Raw genomic sequence first — 21,205 nt, 5'->3', positions numbered from 1 at the left:
GCATAGAAGAATGATCAAGGAAGACAGAAACCAAGCAAAAAAACATGAGATTTCTTCTTAAGGCCATCATTTAAAATTTTCAGAGAATTGAGAGTTGACTGAAATGCAAACGAATTTATTTAAAGTTTATTTTAAATTCTTTGTGAAAATATTGAAGTGGTAGTAACAGCAATATGGTAGAAGAGAGAGTCGAGTCCTCTGAGGGCTGTAAATACACTTCTTAAAGCTTCCGAGTCTGTCTCTGCCCTTCCTTCCCCTTCCCTCTCCTACTTCCTTACCTCTTTTCCCTTAATACATATCAAGGGATTGTCTATGGGGCAGAGAAGCAGGACACACACGGAGAGTATAGGATAAGTCAGAAGAAAATAAGAGATGTTGTATTCAGAGTTAGTATCACCAGGGTGGCTTTATGAGGAGCCCTTCACAAGTACAGGGGATCTTGAGGCCAGGGTGCAGACGGGTGGCTAATTGAGGTGATCTGGTAAGTGCACAGCTGACATGCATTGTTTTCTGCTTCCAGAAAATGTATCCCAAAATCAGTAGCTACGAGGATCAAAGATGTTCCACATCACTGGTCATTCAAGAGATGCAGATGAAAACACTGAGATTCCACCTCACCCCACAAAGAATGGCTGCTATCAGGAAATCAACCAATAACAAATGTTGGTGGGGTTGAAGGGAGGAAGGAACCCTTCTCCATTGTTGGTGGGAGTGCAGACTGGTGCAACCACTGTGGAAAGCAATATAGAGATACCCAAAGAACAGGACTAGAGGTTCCATTTGACCCAGCTATCCCTCTGCTGGGGATCTTTCCAAAAGAACTAAAAGAATCATGTCATAGTGATATATGCTCGCCTATGTTTATAGCAGCAGAGTTTGTAATAGCTAAAACTTGGAAACAGCCCATTTGCCCATCAGTTGGAGACTGGACAAAGAAGATGTGGTTTTTCTATAAAATGGAATACTGCTCAGCCATCAAGAATGAGAAATTAGATTCATTCTTAGGAAAACGGATACATGTTGAGGACATACTCCTAAGTGAAAAAAACAAGTCACACATGTCTAAATACGGAATACTTTCTCTGGTGTGAAAAACTATAATAGTAGGTAAAATCCTAATGATATAATTGACAATGTGAAGTAGGAAGAAAAGGGCTAAAGGCATAGGGAAAGTGGGAAGGGTAGGGGAAAGGTAATAAGGGAAAAGAAAAAATATGAGAAAATGAAAAAAATGGAAATAAAGTGTTTGTAAATGAGGAGAGGAGGGGGTGAAGGGAGGGCAGGGACAAGGGGAAAAAATGAGAACCAAGACCTGTCATGTAAAGGTACAAGATCCCAATGGTGAATGTAACTGTACTGTATACCTAAAATGTACCAATAAACTCAATGAGGAAAAAAGAATTGAAACCTTTAACCTTTCCAACTTCCTTATTTTCTCCACTTCAAGTATTCCATCACTAACGGCAGAAATCTTGGTTGAAACACCAATACCATGGGAGTTGGCATACAGAGGGCTGGTGACATGGTGATACAAGTTTACCAAGGCAAGGATAAGAATGAAGATGAGAGTTTATTTCAGTCAGGGCACACTGTCAAGAGGGACAGAAAGCAAGTTCCAATGAAGAATTATACTGTCAGGTTGAGAGATTGGGGTTTTTATAAGGGTTTGAAGACATGGAAAAAGGGTCTTAGGCAGCAAATGTAATTATCCCAAGAATGTCTATTTCCAGATCATCTTATTCCTTGTTGATTTTCCAGAACAGACATTAAAGTTATGTGTTTCAAGTTCCAATTTAACAAGACCATTTCCTTGGACCTCACAGAAGAGCTTTTAGTTTTAGATAAGGAGGTCTATACACATAAAGTTTAGAGAAGATGAATCAGTGCTCATCTGGAAGAATGAATCGGTCTTATATCAAAGATTTGTCTTGTATAGTTTTTGATCAGGTTACTATGACTGCTCATAAGTGCTGTGCATGATGGCTCCAGCAAAGGTGTTCTGTTGCTAAGTATTTTAATTTTTTCTACCTAGGGGATGAAGAGAGGGCAGGGACAAGGGGAAAAAATGAGAACCAAGACCTGTCATGTAAAGGTACAAGATCTCAATAATGAATGTAATTGTACTGTATACCTAAAATGTACCAATAAACTCAATGAGGACAAAAGTTTTTTTCTACCAGTAATTAATTACCACAACTAACATGCACAAATAACAGGCTGGTGGCTTATAAACACATGTACAGTAATTTAGCCACAGGTGAACCAAAAAATACACAAGTAACCTAAACCAAGACTGAGGTCATAAACAATCTTAAAACCAAATCTACCTAGAATTTGAGATAGTTATAATAAAAAGTCAAATGTTCCTCTGTTCTCACTTTGACTATACATTCTACTCATAGCTCAAGGGAGAAATAAGGAGAGGAACAGAAAAGGAAAAAGAGAAGATAAGAAACTAGGAAATACTGGCAGAAACTAATAAATGTAACTAGAATTATATCTTATCAGAAGAACTGAAGTAAAAAGGTACCAAAAGAACTGGAGCCTTAATTCCCACTGCTCTCAAGGACTCATTCTCTGGGGCTGTCACTAAATATACTAAGAATGTCATGGAACACAACTGGCCACATTATTTCCAGACTGTACATATGAGTATATTTTGATTAATATTATTACTTGATTTTAACTTTTCTTAGTGAATGAGAAGATCTGACACAAAATTTCAATTATTTACCCTTGTTTTTATGAAACAAATCCAGGACACTTTCAAGAAAGAAAAGATGAAAGTAAATTCTACTGGGCTTAGCCAGGGCCATGGCTGAAGCAAGCTAGAGATCAGAGACCACTTAGTACCTAGTATCTGGTTCTGCTCAGGCAACTCTGAATCTCTTGCTTTGATAAGGTTAAAAACCAATGTTGTTAGTTGGCCAGGTGGAACTTTTTTAAAAAAAGGATTGATATCTTCCTACAGTTATGTTTCCTTAGGCAAATGAGGAAACGTAGTTTCAGACTGTCCTGAAGTCAGCTCATCTCCTGAATGACTCTGGGAGCTAGTCATTCAGCAGCATCACAAAGAGAATTCTTTTTTGCAGCTGAGTCAAGATTTCTGAGTTTTCAATCATCGATGAACATGCACTGAGAGCATACAACAATTGGCACATGTGAAGTAAAAGGGTCTTTCAGAAAACTAATTCTAGTTGGGAAAGGAGAGTGGCCCAATTAAACTAATTAAAAATAAAACAATAAATGATATTGAAAGTTAGAACAATGGTTTAAAACTAAAGATTTAAAGATTAAAAATTAGATGGGCCAGAAAAGTCCAAAGTGTCTTTATGAAAGAGGTAGCAGAAACATAGTAATTCCAAACCAAATGTTTATAAGAAAGTAAAACTGAATGTGGCATTAGGGACGGAGTGTAATTTGGTCTAATGTATATCAACCCATTTTAAGTAAAGTAGGTGGTTTTCTAAGATATATCAATAAATTATTGAATAAATGGGGTAAGGCTGCTTTACTGGAGGCTTTGAATGCCAGGGAGACCAAAATAAACTTGAAGATTAAGCCAATGAGAGAGTCACGACTGGTTACCGAGAAGAGAAGCAGTAGCATGAATTTCTTTAGAAAGAATGGTATTAAAAATAGCAGAGGGGTAAAGATTGGAAGCCAGCAAACTTGCTGGAACCATGTAGATGTAAAGTGATAAAGGCCTCAATTTAATAGCATCCATTTATGCAGCATTCAACAGTATTTATTAAATGTTCAATGTTTAACATGCACATGTGATCAGCACAGATAGGGTATGACTGACCACAGAAGCTGAGATAACAAATGTTCGTTGTTTTAAGCGGCTAAGTTTTAGGGTAATGTGTAACAGCAATAGATTACTCATACAGACTTGAAGCCAGAAAAGGGGACACTAAAGAAAGGCAGGAGAGGAACCAAAGAAGTACACTCTCAGTGAGGACCAAAAAAACGTTTCAAATAGATAGGTGAGTGGTGCCAGTTATCAAAAAAGAACATAGTATAATAAAAGTTGTTTAAAATGTTACTGGGCCTGGCACAGTGTTGCATACCTAAAATCCCAGCCCTCTTGGAGGCTGAGGCAGGAAGATCACAAGTCTGGGGCCAGCTTGGGCAATGAAATAAGACCCTGTCCCAAAGAAAAAATAATTTTACAGGGTTAGAGATATAGCTCAGTGTAAGGCCCTGAGTTCAACCCCCAGTACCAAGAAAACCAATTATAAAAAGCTATTGAACTCGCTATAGTTTACAAATAATTAAAATTAGATAATGTATAAGAAAATTATTACAATAATTGGTGATCAAACTGTTGTTACTCCTTGAAAAGAGTAGGAAAAATGAGCAGCCATCTTAATAAACACCATAAATTTAAACAATTTTTATTCCTCAGTCTATGGGTCAACTAGTAACTGGTAAATGCATAACGAAAGATCTAAGTCACACATACAGTAGTGAGTTTTTTTCTAAAAACTTCATTTCTGTTTTGATTTGATACCTAAGTTTAGTCCTACCCTTTTCCCACAACAAAATGAGATTTGAATTTATTCAAACTTCTGTTACATCATCTACCTATTACATGGTGCTATAATTATTTGTATATTTTCTATCCCTACTACATTATAAATCCTCTAAAGTGGGGAACTGTACCTTGAAAGTCCTAATACCTGGAACAATACCTAGGCCAGGCATAGTGGCACACTCCTGTCATCCCAGCATTCGGGAAGCATGAAGCAGGAAGACTACAAGTTCGAGGCCAGCCTGAGCAGTTTAGCAACTTAGCAACTTTGTCTTAAAGTGAAAAAGGGCTGGGGGTGTAGCTCTATGGAAAGGCGAGGGTTCAATCAACAGTATTAAAAAAAGAAGCCAGGTGTAGTAGCGCATAGTACCTGTAATCTTAGCACTAGGGAAGCTGAGGCAAGAGTATTCCCATGAGTTCACAGCCAGTCTGGGCTGCATAGTGAGTTCAAGGCCAACCCAAACTACATAGGAAGACCCTATCCCAAAAAACAAAGAGAAAACAATAACAAATAAATCCCACTTTCTTAGAACAATGACTAGTCAGTCCCTAGCTGATGTTCTGCTGCTAATTGAAAAGTAAACATATTTACGTTAAGATCATTTTTCTTCCATTTCTTTTACTGTTGGATGTGCCTCCTCACTATACTGTATTCCCTAAAATTTACGATCGTCCTATTTGTCCAGTTTAAAAAATAATTCAAGGTTCTTCTTCTATATATGTTCTCTTCTGCCTTTATAGTCTGCAGATTCTACCACTCATATTAAAAGACATTTAAGTGTACTTTTCCATATCCAAGTCATAATAATACTCACTGAGTTCAATAAACCTTAAATGTTTCGCTCAAAAGATGAATCTCCAAAAAAAAAAAAAAAGAATTAAAGACAATGAATGACAAATCAATATCAATTGTCACATACCATTCATATAAGTGATTCCTGTGACAACTTTTGCATGACTCACTGGGAAATGTTTCAAGGACTTCATTTCAATAAAATATATTGTATTTTATACTCAATCCTAACTGAATCCTAGCTCAAAACTTCATGTTTATTGCATTAACCTGAACAAACCAGAATTCCTATTCTTTCATGTTTTTCTTTCCAGGCCATCCTAAATTTTGGTTTAGAATGTCCAAATACTTGATTTGAAATAGTTCAAAAATCTAAATATCTTCTTTTTCTTTGCCTTCACATTGATAATTGCCTGAGTAAAGTAATTAAGAGGTTATTTTTAGAAAAGACTTCATTAGAAAATATAGTTATTAACATTTCAAATCAACACTACATGCTCAATTTTTAAAAAGTCTATTCAAAGAACGATTAAATTTTTAACTTTTAAAATGGTCCTGATACACTAAATTAAACTATAACGTTGCCACTTAAAAATAAATAGGCTACTACTAATCTGAAGGAGTTGCAATCAGGACAAATTCTTACACTGAAATGTTTGTGGGCTTTTACACAGACCAGCTGCCACCCAGGATGACTAAAATAACACAAATTAGATGTAATTGAGTTAAAGGACCACACCAGGTTTGTAATTCAATTTGTCCTATGTGGTTTGGGTTTGGGTTTTTACCCTTCCAGCAAACCACAGTTTGAAAACTTCATCAAATAAGAACTACAAAGAAATAGAAATATATAATGCAAATGTTTAGCATGAACAATTTACATAAAATCCACTTTAACAGTTTAGACAAAGGTTTTTTTTTTTTTCTTTTAATCTGATGGTAGCAAGCACTTAACTTTCTTTTGAGGGTCCTATTCACTGAAACTTCTTACTGTTAATTTCTCATCTTTCACAGTCTATCCTATTGTTAAGTGGGTTTCATTTTTATCTAGTCTCCTATCTTAGAATACTATTTATCCAGAAGTGCAAGTCAGATTCTAGATTAGATTCATACCCACACAAAAGATTTAGCCCAAAATTCTTAGACTCAGTATTACTGAGCGTCAAGAAGGGGGCCTGAATTTTTATGGCAGTGAACCAACCTTTCAGCAGCCTCAGATATGGCTGATTATACTTTGTTAATATATATGGCTAATTACTGTGTCATCGCTGTGTTAACAATTTAGATCTCTAAAATCTAGCCTGTACAGACCTGTTCATAAAAGAATGTTTATATAAGATGTCCTGAAACCAATCCCTAAATTATATTGAGTAGCACTCAATCTGTGTCATAATATGTAGTTCCAAACCAAAGAGTCTAATGTATTTAACAGGCTTTATTTCAGAAAATCTTATTTAACAAGATTTTTGTGATACAGCTTAATCAGGACATTGAAATAAGACTGTGTATCAATTTTATAACCAACCAGAAAACAGACCATCTTTTGATAGTGATTACCTAAAAGTATTTGAATTCCTGTATGTATTTTAAAAATCATTTGCCCTGAGAAGATAAAATACAAACACTTATTACTAAGACAAACTCTTGCCTCTACAATTTCTTACTCTGACAAATACAGATGTGAATGGCTCTCATAGCCTAATAATTCTTCCTTGCACAACCCTAACAAACCATAGGCTATCATTTCTGAAGTCTAGTTTCTTCCCAGGGCCCTAAAACTCTGAAGCCACACTTACTAAGCTTCTTAAATCTTCCAGATAGTATACCTGCCAATCACGTCAAATGAAGAGGGAAAGTGATTTTTTAAACCATATTCAAACAATATAGGTATCAGGAAGATACTATTTTTCTAATTAAGAAAAAATAATTATTCAGTCTTTGGTCTACTAATACTACCTCAGATATCCTATATATCTTCCTAAGAAAAATGACCAAGAAGTGCTACCAGTTAATAATAGGGGTCTCCTGAATAAACCAGATGCTGAGTTCAAGATGGTTAGAATTATAACCAGCTGGAACTTGCAAAAGGGGTTCAAACTCTCTCAGATGCCTAATCATTGTTTTTATTCCAGATAAAACCCTTCTTAAAAGAATGCACTATTGTGTCAATACTATATTACATCTTAAATTCATTCACATTGAAAGCCAATTCTACACAATTTTAAAGGCTTTGGTTCCAAGGAATTAAACAAATCTTAAATTCACTTCTCCATTTTATAGACAGAGAAATTAACACACTCAGAACAGTGTGTTAATATTTCATCATAGATAATAGCCACCTCTTTCCACCAAGGCAGAATAACCTAAGTGGTAATATAATTTATAACAATACAACAAAGAGTGTCCCAGGTGCAGTCTGGAATATATCAAGAACTATGTGGTCTTCAAGACTCAGAAAATCCTATCACAGTCTTTTCCACTCTCTCCTTTTTCCAAATTTTCTACAATGCTATTAAATTGTCTTAAACAGCAATTTAGTTTTAAGTACAGAGCAGCAAATCAGTTTATACCTGCCAGCAAACAAACAAACAAACAAACAAAAAAACTAAAGATGCAAAGCAAGTCAATGTATCTTCTCTAATTGCCCTTCTTGGCTACTTGACTGATTTGCTTTCTGAAAGTCAAAAGAAATTTTTTAAAAAGTAAACTTTTTTCTCCCCAACCTTCAGTCATATTCTAAGACCAAATTTATTAAATCTGCAGATAGAAAGAAAGCATGTTCTACGGGCATAAGAAGTGTAACAAATTGAAACTTGGACTAACCAAACACAAGTCATCTTTTTAAATTCATATGAAACTGCTGAATAAGAAAACAAACCCTTTTTTCCAACATCAATTCAGATGCCTTGCCTCCACTGAGCCTGGTCTGAAATGTTCCAGAGTAGTTTACCTACTGAGTTATAAACATGACCATTTCATTTCAGTATAGATTATGCTTAGAACAAGGTTCATATGTGTTTATAAATAGTTTGATTGTGAAATCTATAGTTTAAATTTTTCAATCTTTAATACTTTTTATATCACAACAGAATGGTCCCAGATGTAGAAAATACATGCAAACATCACCGGAGTTCATACACTCAAACGTTAGTTTTGTTCACCAGCTGGATACCAAACACTAAAAGAATTCTCGTATTACCTAAAGTGCTATCAGTTTGGAAAGGAAAACGAGAGGAATTAGTTTCTTTAAACAATTCCTTCAAGTAAATACCTCCTTTTGTCTATAATTATTTTTCATTTATAGAGAAAGTTTTACTGGTGTTTTGCACAAAAGTATAATAGGTGTTTTTCAAGGAGGCTAAGAGTCTCTTAAAAGTTTTAATAACAACAAGCAATCATGAAGGTGAAAAGTGGGATTTAGAAAGAGAACCTAAAAAGATAACTGTATAGGAAGTGTTTGAATCAAGTAAAGGGAAAATTTTACATGACTTTCTACCCCAAAGTTATCTAAATGACAGTACTCAAGGAAAATATTTGAACAGACATAAAGCACCCAAATATACCTTTTAAAAATAGGGTAGGAGACATTAACTCTTATAAAAGGCAGCTAATGACTCAGAACTTTAGAGTTGGAAAGAACTATATACACCAGGGATTAGCCCTTACAATGTCACAAACCTTTATTTTTATATAAGTTTTCAGCATTGTTCTAACTAACATAAAACATTCTTTGCTGGACTAAGAGAAATGAACAAAAGCTTTAACCAGCTCTGGGTACTTTTCTCACGCTCAAGAACTATCTTGAATAATTCTATAACAACCTCACCACTACTATTCACTTGTACAAAAGACTCTTTACTGAGAAGAACAAAATAATTGACAGTGCTTAGCATTACTATTTCACAAAACATCCCTGGGTAAGAGTCAGAAATAACCTACTACACATTACGTCCGGGTGGGAAATTTTAAGAACAAAGAGTGACCAGCAGTCACCAAATGAGACAGTGATAGACTGAAATCAATTTCCCAGTTTTGACTCCCAACCTTTTGCTCCTCGTATCTGGTGATACTTCCTAGATCTTTGCACACTCAAAAGCTTGTAAGTGAAAACATCTTATAAGTACTTTCTCAGTCCTATTCATGTTGACTCTGTCCTATATTTCTTAGCTTTATACAATTAAAAAATTAAGACAGGAGTGAGCTAATCTAAGCAAACCTACAGTTTGGTGGTAATAATAATATTTGATAAATATGAAGTACTTTGTCAGGTTTGCTTTGAACATTAAATGATAAATACAAATAGTCTTTAAGGAAGAGTGACAAATAGTACAAGTTTCATCTATTTCAATATTATAAGTTATTTATACTCACAACTACAACCAAATTAAATACAGAAAAGTTTCAGTTCATCAGAATGTAGTCTCTGAAAATAAATTATTTCAATAACTTAATAGAATCCTAAAGCTATAAAAGCCCTAAAAGATTACCCACTCCCCTCATTTTACAGATTTCAAATTTGCTTCTTGACTTAATTTGGGACTTAAGTGCTAAACAGAAGCAATTGAGGAAAGAGGACCCAGGCATATGGAAAAGGGAAAATGTACACATACCCCAAAACACCCTGGTTACATTGAATTTCCAGCAATACCAGTAAGTGAGAGAGGGGTTGGGGAAAAAGGAAGGCAGAGAGTGTTAATGCCAATGATACTCTTAGATCCAACAATGTTTCTAAGAGTCTAATTTTCAAGGAAAAAATTTCATTCCAAGCCAACAACTGCAATCTTTTTCATATTTAATTGGTATCAGAACTAATACTTGCTTACTAAAAATTTCTCGTTTTTAACTCCTAATTGTCCACATAAGACTACTATGACAAGAGAAAGGGTTAACTAGCCCTAGAGATTATTCTGTCAGAAGTTGAAAAATATGTAAAAATTATCTCTATGTAGTAATAGGGAAAGATCTCTAAGATAAATTGTGAGTCAAAAAAGCAGTTTTGCAGCGTGACAAGCAGACTAAGTTTCTGTAAAGAAAGCACACACACAAAGCAATGCTAAGTGCCTTTCATAAGCCTGCTAAAAGGCTGGGAAGGACAGGAGTGCAAACTGAAAACAGTCATCCTTTTCTACTGTTGGTAAGGAAGTGATGGTGGGGAAGGGACATGTCAAAGTAGTCTTTACAGATATTCTGATATATTAGTATAGAGTATATTATATTCAGATATGTTACTTTGACAATAATATATTCACACATTACTTATATAATAAAAACACATTTTTAAGAAGCAGAAAAGATGAAAAGGACAAAAGTTGAACACAAGTATTCAAAAGTTAGAAAAAAGCACTACTAGGTGCAAGCATGAGGAAGGCTTCTGCTTGATTTTTTTTTTTTTTTCTTTTTTAGGTGCTGGGGATTGAACACAAGCCACATACACTACACACATGCTAGACACATGCACTATCCACTGAGTTAGGACACCCATTCCCAATCTACTGACTTTTTATTTTTAATTTTTTATTAGTGTATGTTCACTGTACATAATGTTTAAATTCATCTTAGGAAGTAGGTGCATGTATTTAACAAATCTTAATCCATTTTATTCCCCATCCCCTCTCCTCCCTCCACCCTCCATCTCTAGATCCCCTCCCCATTTGCAAATGATCTATCTTCCTGTTTGCCATTGTCTTTTGTTTTTTAAAAATTATTCCTACTTTAGGTTTCTCATATTTAAAAAGGTTATGCAATATTTAAATTTGCGTCTGTTGATTTTTAAAATCGTGAGTGTGAAGGCTTTTATTCCTGTGGGTTTCTACCTATTATTTACTACAATGCAAAGTGAGATAAGGTAGGATGTGAAATGAAGTAGACAAAGGTGAATGAGTTTTTTCTTAATTCTTTACCTTAACCACCAAGCTCTTGACTATCTGTGGTAATAGGAAGAAAGCATTCATTTAATATCGTTACAAATCACTTTCATCACTGCTGGCTCCAGTAACTACTGGAATCAAGACCTTTCTACTGTTTTGCTTAGGAGAAAGTAATTTGCAGCTAACCTGAACTCTGCTCTAACAGTTGTCCTTGTCACTTGGTTCTATGCATCTGGATTATTTCTTTTGTCTTATTTATCAAGAGTATTCTTTGTAAAATCTTGACTTGTCAGTTCCTCCAATACTAGCAGGAATGTATCTTCCAAGGGAGAGTATTCTGTGTGTATGGGGCAAGGAACAACATGACAAAAAGCACAAGTAAATAGCAAGCTCAGAGAACTGGAAGAAGCAGAAGGACTAGGGTAAATGTGTATGTGTTTGGCAACAGTAAATGGGCTCAAGATAGGGAGGATTATGGCAGAAAATGAGGCAAGAATAAACAGATTGAAGCCAGACTATGAAAGTGTGGCCTGACAAGCTAAGTTTGGACTTTATCCCTTGCACATTAATGGGGACTCACCAAAAGTTTCTAAGCCAGAGAATGATGTGATTAGATCGATCTTTAAAGAAGGAGATTTGACAGCAATATGGAGGATGGATTAGAAAAATGGAAAAACTTAAGGGAGATAAGAGGTCCTCCAAAGAACTGAAAGATGAAAAAGACCTAAACAAGGCAATGGTCATGAGAGGGAGAAAAGGGAATGAACATATTCAAAAGCAATTTTCAAACAGTAGAGACAAGACTTGTTGATAGATTGGTTGTGGAGAGTGGGAACATAAGGACTCAAGATGAATGAAGGTTTCCAGCTGAGAGAATAAAGACGCTATTAATGAAGATAAAGACTACAGGAGGTGGGGGAGGGTTTTGAAGTATGCCTGGAAAAATAAATTTGGGATCTGTTGAACTATTTGCTGTGATAACAATACTTACTAAGCTTCAAAAGGATAAGAAACTTGTTTGCTAATTTTCTCTGTGCTGTATCCAGTGCAACACCATGTGCGTTTAATTCAAGTTTGTAAGAACTGTGATAATGCTGACCTAATGCCAGGATAATTGAGATTTGACAAAATTTAAGATATCTCTTCAAAGTGCTTGTGTGGAAGGAAATGTGAGACAAATGGTTTGATTTACTTTTCTGTCAAGTTTTTTCTTTAGCAGTTTCCAAAATAAATGTCCAATAATAATAGAGCTTTTCCCAAGAAGGTCTATTATTAAGAGCAGCCTGCGGCAGACCATGGTACCTCTCATGATTTTTCATTCTACACATTCCAGTGATCAAGTCATATCACCTCTAATTCTCTGTCTTGTTCAGGAACCTGTATTACCACTCGGGATTGTAAAACCTGCCACACCCAACAGTCACACATAATCAGAGCCATTTAAACAATTTGAGAAAAGAAAAAGGGGGGGAACCCCACTGCTGTTTTATTTTAAAAACCTTGGGGGAGGTATAGAAAAAAGGCACCATTTGTTCTGGTTAATGTTGTTGTGCAACGTTTTCTGGAGTTTGCCTTGTAGGCATGTTGAAATCATAACTAAATAAATCAGCTCTGGCAACACAAAGAAACAATATTCCCTTCCCCCTTGGATGCCTGAAGAAATAATGGCATCTTCTCCATGATGTACACACACTTTGGAGCTGCTTTGTTTTTAATCCTCTGCCAAGTTAAGTTTTAGTTTTATTTTAATCTCAGTAACCACAGTAAATTCCAAATTTTTGACAAGTAAATGCTTTCTTCCTCGCCAGAATTCTACTCACTTTCCTTTCTAACTCCTGGAGCTTAAAATAATGACTGAGCTGCTGATCTCTTTTCACGATGAAGAAAATAAACACCAATAAATTAAGTATACTTCCTGACATTCACATGTTAGCATCGTGTGAAATGGGATAAGATGAAATTCTCATCTTCTCTGTCCATCATTTTAAAAAATATGTGTACTATGAAGGAAGAAAGAGCATAGGAAGTTAGGACATCTGGGCTCAAGTTTCATTCATTTCAGCTGGCTGTATGATGATTAAGCAACTTAAAGTTAGGGAAATAGACTGTTTTTCAAAGAGCACTTTTAAATTTTTCTTATTCTCAAGATTGTGACTACTAGCTTTTTGTTGTTGTTGTTTGGTTTTTAGGGTTTTGTAATGCATGAAAAATAGTCTCAAAAAATTCTAAGCAAAAAAGATAGTTAGAAATTTTATAATATGTACAGCTTTGAAATGATATCCTATGTGAGATGCCAAAGCCAAGAGCTATAAATTGTTTTATTTATGGAAGAACTTCTCTGCTTAGAGAAAAAGATTGCAACCTTACTAATCTAGTCCAGCTCAGTCGTTACAGATAAAGCTGAGGTCAGGCCTGGAATATGAAATATAGCATACCCATAAAAAACTGCACGTATTTAAAATGATGGCAAGAGAAAAAGGGTCATGATACATTTTAAAAGAATGAAGAAATAAAACTGTACAAGTATAAATTCATTTTTCAGAGTAATAAATTCATTTTATCTCTTTTATTAAAGCATTCTCATTATAAAATTTCAAAGAATACAGGAAATGCAAGAAATCATCCCAAATCACACCACTGAGAAATGTTCAGTAGTAACATTTAGTGAACATCATTCCAGATAATTATTCACAGACAAAAATGAATGGATGGATGCATGGAAACAATTTATTACTTCTAAGAGTGCAGTCACTTTAAAAAATAAGCAATATCAATTCTAATTTTTCCTGAAATTAACTAAAATGAAAAAAATTTAAATCTTAAATGCTTCTTTACTCAAGAAACAGTGCAAAAGATCCCTCTAAGTTAATGAAAAATGATAAAAGCCATAAAAAAGGAGATTGTTACTGTCAAACTACTTTAAATTTTATAGTACTGATTGAATCCCTGCTATGAAAGACAAGATTAATAATCTCTTACCCCTAATCCCCTTCTATCTCCCTCCCACTCTTTGTTGTAGATGTTAAATTTCAATTTGCCATGATATACAATGCTTACATTCCTTTCTAGTCCCTTCAACAGTTTCTATAGTTTTTAAATCTTACATTTTTATGTAAGTATATTTATATGTAATATCACAATTAGTCTTTACTTTGATTCTTCTCTTGGGTGGCTAAATTTTAGCAAGGAAATTCTTTTGTTTGTTTTTCCAGAAAGGTCTCTTCGTACTCTCTTGCTTCTGACATATTTGAGAATATGTGCCTGCTGCCTTTACAACTCAAGCATAGCCTGACTCGGGGTACGGTCATGGACTGTACTTTATTAGAATTGTGTTGGCATTGCTTCTCTAGTTTTCCACACTGTTGTGGAAAACAAACAAACAAAAAAACTCCGTCTTCCTTGAAGAAAACTTTTGCTTTTGCTTGAGTGAGTAAAGAAGTTTTTGTTAGTAACAACCAGGATTTGACTCAGCGTGGATCCTTCTCTACCAACTGTCAGTATTCAATGTATCTTTTTGATCTGCAGATTTGGCTCTGCATTTTAGTGAAGTTTTGATGCATCACTTCTCTAAATACTTTTTCCATTCATTTTTGTATCTTCTTTCTCACAACCATCAATAATCCCTTAGTGAGTCAGGCATGGAGCACGCGGTGCACACACCTGTAATCCCAGCACTCGGGAGGCTGAAGCAAGAGGATTATAGCAAGTTGGAGGTGGGCCTGGGTTACACAGTGAGTCCAAGACCAACCTGAACTACATAGTCAGAACCTTACTCAAAAACAAAAATCCCTTTGTTGATTAGTCTTTGTACCATATCTGTTATTGTCAAACTGCTTTAATCTTTATCTTTCAACACAGGGCTTACTGTGACCATTTCAAAATTTTGCATCAAACCATTATTCAGCCAACTCTACCCTATTCCTTAGTGGGTCCTCATGACTTATGGACTAGCACAACAAACAGCAGGGTGCTAGTCCTCCAGTTGTTTTCTGAGCTCTATAGTCACATTTTTCAACATTTTAAATTTTTATTTATTATTTATCTGTGTGAGACTATGTATCTGTGTGAGACTATGTATATGTGTGCCAACACATGAACTATGAAAACCAAAAAAAAACTAATGATTTTTTTTTCTTCTATGGTTCAGTATTCTTTTTCTTTTGGACTCTGAATTTCCTATTTTTTTCATAGTGAACTTGTACACTGATGTTAATATTTACACAAACACATAGGAATACTGTGTATATATTTCTAGAAAAAAATACTGACAACAGGAGAAGTAAAATAATTTGTCTAAGAAAGTCAGTTGGTAGGACTGTTTCCTTCAACTGTACTGTACTGTTTCCAAGATGTTTCCTTCGATGGAATACAGTAGCTATAAGCTTTAAGAGAACTGAATTATCCAGCCAAGAACTAAACATCTTTATGTCAGTCAACCAAAATGTATAACTTTCCAAGAATTATGTTCTTAAATTATGTGCATGTTGCAATCTTTGAAAAATAGGAAACTAAACTGTGCCATCCCTCTGATCATAACATACAATCTGTGTCTGAGACGTAGATGCACAGTGGATATGAATGAAAACTTCTCCTATTTTCATCACGGCTGATTTTCTTCTTCCATTTCAGAGGTTAAGCAAGCAAGGGTCTCAAATTTTCTTCATCAGAACTGTAGCTAGAGAAGGAAATCCCAGGGCTGGAAATGTAGCTGAGTGGTAGAGTGCTTGCCTAGCATGCAAAGGCAGAAGGCCTTGGGTTCATTCTTTAACACCGCAAAAACAAAATAAAACAAAAAATAAATAAAAAACAAGAAGGAAATTCCCCTCAGAGTCTGGCAAAATGTTTACTAGTATGCTTAAGTGTTGTATAGTGTTCTTGAAAATGATTTCACAATTTATTTTCTCTTAGATGTATTGTGAGTATTTTGATATGCTGTAACAACACTCACTCTGATGTTAACCAATTCCTAAAATCTTGGGATAGGATTTTGGAACAAAAACTTTTCATTCTAAAGTTAAAGATTAAAAACTACAGGCTCTCCTGAAATGTTGACCTGAAAAAAACCCAAAAGCCACAAGAGCCTTCACTGGTGGGTAAGAAATCAAAGGCAACTTAAACAAAAGTTATAAAGGATTTTTTTAAAGAAAGAAATGAAATTATAACATAGAAAAGATCAAGTGGTCCAAAGCCATTTCTGAAGTTGTCTTAATTTCTGCTAAGTTGTGTTATTTCGAATAAACAATTTAACTTCTCTTAATATGATTCTTCTTGCGCACATAGGAATAGTATTTATTTCTATAATTTAGTATATCCATACTGAACAGAGAATATTAAATTTACACTTTGTTTCTATAAAGTTATTAAAGTTTAGGCATTATGTGCTTTTATGAGGAATGTCTTATTCTTGACAGAAATAGGTAAACATACAATTAATAAATGAAAATTTTGGTTGCCTAGATATGCTAGATACAACAGAGTAACTTTTCACTGTTTTACTATAATCATTTGTCATCTAATAACATTTAGAGATACATCAGCATCTTTATCCCTGAGCTATCTTTATTTTTCTTTCTTTCTTTATATTTTTGGTGCCACAGGTTGAACTCAGGTCCTTGCGCTTGCAAGGCAGGTGGGGGAATCGCTGAGCTAAATCCCCAGCTCCTATCTTTATTTTTCAGTGTTAACATAAGTTTCAAAAGAAGGTATTAACCAAAGGAGCCAAAGAGAATCAAACAGAAATATCCTGAAAATCCACAAGTCATAAACTAAATTTCAGATTTCACACAACATTGACAGTTTATTATAATTTTGCATGTATAAATCTGAATAGGTTACAGAATAAAACATAAAAATGAAGAAACTAAGTATCAAATAATACAAAAAAAACACTTAAATAGGTTAATTTTTAAAAACAAACATGAAAATGGATACAGTAAAACAAATGGCTCCGGGCGTGGTGGTGCATACCTATAATCCCAGCATTCAGGAGGCTGAGGCAGGAGGATCGCCGTGAGTTCAAGACTAGCCTGGGCTACATAGTGAGTTCCAGGTCAGTCTCAATTACATAGTGAGACCCTGTCTCAAAAATAAATAAATAAATAAATAAATAAATTTTTAAAAATAAAAAATAAAACAAATGGCTACTATCCCCTTGAAATATAACAGAAAAATTAATGATGGATGTAGAGAAAGGGCAAAATAGGCAAGGTGAAAAAGAAAAAAAAAATTTCAAGGAAATATTAAAAGCTACATTATCAATTTAGGAAGTCTCTTTTTAACAAAGAAAACTAAGCTTGATAGTTATGGCTACATGAATGGCTTTGGATACCCAGATCTGTAATCTAGTGATACATGATTTAAAAGACAGACACTTTGGGGCCAGAGATTTAGCTCAGTGGTTCTGCTCCCTGCCTCACAAGCACAAGGTCCGGAGTTCGATCCCCCGTACAAAAAAAAAATCAAAAAAAAAAAAAAAAAAAAAAAAAGATGGACACTTTTAAGGGAAAATACACTAGTAAAATTTGTTTAGCCAGGGTATCTTCAAAAAGTACTGCAATTTTATTCACTTGGCTACAACTCCATCTCATCGAGTTTACAGTCAACCCTACAACACTATTCCAGAAGCTTGTTCCAAAGAAGAATTGAGATGAAAATAAAGAGGAATATTTTTTCACTGTAGCCTTTATCTGAGTTTCCTGTTTACTGTATTCAGTCTTGATTTCATATTAAGTTTATTTGACAAGCTTTTGGTGGTAAGCCTAGATACCAAACTTTTCCTCATGAAAACCAATGTGTGTGGCATTTCTGTATTTTTCATCTTTTTTCAAGAAGGTGGCTCTTATAAAACGTAATATTCACATCACTGTGTGAGAAAGCCTCCTGCCAGCCTGGGTGGGCACTGAACTGCTAATTCCACCTCTGTGTTCCATTGGATTAATGATGATCAGCAGATTTAGTCAAAGTGAAGATGGGGAAAGAAAGAAACTCATCATCTTCTCAAACAAAAATATAGCTTCTTATGAACCGATCTGTATGCAGCCATTATGCAAAATAAATAGACATGATCCCTACCTTCCAGAAGCCTCCATGCTACAGTGGATAATGTTGACAGAGACAAATAAACAGACATTCACAATGTAGAACAGAGACATGATGTCTGCCAGTAGGACAGAAATAAATCAACAACAGCTAAATATTTACAAAAAGTGAGAGAAGAGATTTATTATGTGTAACGTATTTTGTATAATATATAGAATAGTCCCTGGAATTGATGATAGATGACTGAAGATATAATGCTTTTATTTCCTGATCCTACTCTAACTCTTCCTATAAGCTTAGGTTTTAACCTGACAGTGATATTTTTGTCCTATAAAAATGAAGGAATAGTATTTAAGTTTCCTTCAGATTGCATACATTATAAGGGTACAGACTGATAAAAGCACAGTACAAAAATTATATTAAAATTTCTGATGAAGTGAGCCAGGACAGAAATTTAAATTTTAAATTCCTTCTCAAAAAATATTCTCACGTGACATATTTCACGACATATGCCATGGTGATGTTAACTTTTTAAATGGGTGAGGTGAACATTTGATTAGAGACAGGGAATGAGAGGTATAAACAGTAGTCATTCCTTATCAAATATTACCTATTATATTTCTCTGAAACTTCCTCTGATTATCTTCATCCCTTTGGTTCTTCTCTTCTCACGTTTTTCTTTTTCACCTTTTCTTGTGCTCCTGTGGCATTCACAGATATAAATATAAGAAGTTCCCCAAACAACGGGAAGAGCAGGGAACTTTTTCCCTCCAGATTTTTGTTATGTCTTGTTTTTTGTAAAAGACAAATTTCTCTATCTTGTCCAGGTTGGGCCCAAACTCTTATTCTCAAGTGACCCTTCCACCTCAGTCACCCCAGCTGCTGGGACTACAGGTGGTCACCACTGCACTCAGCCTTTCATCCAGTTTTGGAAAAGGAAGGCGTCTGTACTATGAAATAGATTAAATATTTCATAATTAAGAAATACTGAATTAAGGGACCTTACTGTTGCGGTTCCTCGAATGTGCCAGGTTCTTTCACATCCAGATGTTTTACATCACTCGGATCATGCTTTTTCCACTCATTCCTTCCAACTAACCAAGCAAACAACTAGTCTCCTTTCCCAAAGGCAAACTTTGAATTTTGCTTCTTTGCTTTCACACCCACCTGGACTCCTCCTTGTATAGTGGTACAATACTTACCATATCCTATTTTACTCAGCTTGATTTCCTCCACAAGACTGAAAGGAACTAGGACTCCATTGCCTTGCACTAACACAACACCTGGCACAAGGTAAGCATTTAAGGAAGGTTAGCTGAAGAGGTGAATGACAAGCTAATCACCTGACCAAAACAAAATATGCTCTGTACCAGTAAAGCAGCACTGTCCAACACTGATTTCTACAACAGTGAAAATATCCAATAACTACGTTAGCCAATACAATAGCCACCAGTCAAACTTGGCTACCAAGCACTTGAAATGTAGCTAATACACCAAAATTTTTATTTTAACAGCCAATTGTGTATAGGGTTAACATATTGAACAGTGTAGCTCTTGAGGCACACTGGGAATATGAAATGTTATATGTGACTTAGTTTGTTCATATTTAACATATTGAACTTCAGAATACAGTTTGTGGCAATAATTCAAATTTCCTAAGTAAAATTTCTCTTAAATTATTATGCATTTTTGAGGACAGAAATTTTATCTTATTCAACATCATCTTACATATAGTAGGTAATTAAAATATTTTAAGGCATTTAATATTCATTTAAACTGAATAGGGGCTGGGGATTTAGCTCAGTGGTTCTGTTGCCTGCTTTGCAAGTGCAAGGACCCAAGTTTGATCCCCGGTGCCAGAAAAAAAAAATTTTGGAATCAATTAAACTGAATAGAGGTACTAACTGCTCAGATTTTTAAAATCTTGTCTATTTTCCTCTTAGTTTAAAATAAGTAAAAACAAACAAAAAGCCAACTGAAATTAAAGCAAAACAAAAGAAGCAAGGAATTATGTTATCCGTACTGAACATCCTCTAAAGCATCAACCAATAAAGAAGGCTCTCCCTTGCTTCATCTTTGCTCAAGCTATTTTCTGTGCTAAAGTCTACTTTTGCCTCATTCCCCTCATCATCTATCCCAATTCAGCACATACTATCCTGTCCATTTCACGTACCCCTCCCTCATGGAACATTCATGTCTGCACAGGGTTGGATGTGTCTCATCTACACAGTCCTCTTGAATGGTTTGTTCACCTTTGTTCTATAGATATTCCAGTATTACGTCTTCTCCTGTAGTAGTCAGGTTGGACTGTTACACTAGCTGGCTTTGGGATCCATCCAGGGGATGGATGAAGCACACTCATGATGTGTCTGGGTAGGTCATGAAGAGGTGACCTTGAGGGGTCGGATCCCTGACCCTTCCTATCTAGCACTCTCCCCCTGCTCTGCTTTCTGACCACTAGGAAGTAGGCAGCTTTGCTCGGCCACACCCTTCTGCCATGACGAACCAGACTGATTCCCCAGAAACAATAAGCCAAATTAAACTTCTCCTTTACATTGTGTCAGGGTTCTGTCTCAGTGACAAGAAAGCTCATGAATAATACACCTCCCTTGCTAGGTTATAAGTCCTCTCAAGACAGAAGGAATCTTATTCATTTTATTCTTTTTTGCAATTCTTAGTGTAATGTTCCTCACTAGACAGGATTAGAATATGTTTTGAATTAACGAAGCCTCCCAAAACAGCTGATGTAGTTAAGAGACACTCAAAACACCAGAGAACATCTGATTCAGAAGTAGTAAGTGTTGAAAAACACTTTTCTTTTTTTCTTTAGATTCCTCAGAATGGCAATCTGCCAATAATCTCTTATGTACAGTTTTCCCGACAAAATTAGATATACTAATGTTTTCAACTATTTCGATTTGGTAGTTTCTTTCCCTTTTCCTCCCCCCCTCCACCTTTCTCTCTCTCTCT

The 21,205-nt window shown here is 35.2% G+C and overlaps 1 protein-coding gene across 2 annotated transcripts in view; it reads right to left on the bottom strand.

The window, feature by feature from the left end:
- The window catches only part of Rad51b (RAD51 paralog B), a 756,475-nt gene that overhangs the window by 627,195 nt on the left and 108,075 nt on the right, over positions 1-21,205 (bottom strand). The gene's annotated exons all lie outside the window — the stretch shown is intronic.

Source organism: Fukomys damarensis, unplaced genomic scaffold (genome assembly GCF_012274545.1).
Source record: "Fukomys damarensis isolate Sample0158 unplaced genomic scaffold, DMR_v1.0_HiC HiC_scaffold_21, whole genome shotgun sequence".
NCBI lineage: Eukaryota > Metazoa > Chordata > Mammalia > Rodentia > Bathyergidae > Fukomys > Fukomys damarensis.
This window is presented reverse-complemented; position numbering and strand designations above follow the sequence as displayed.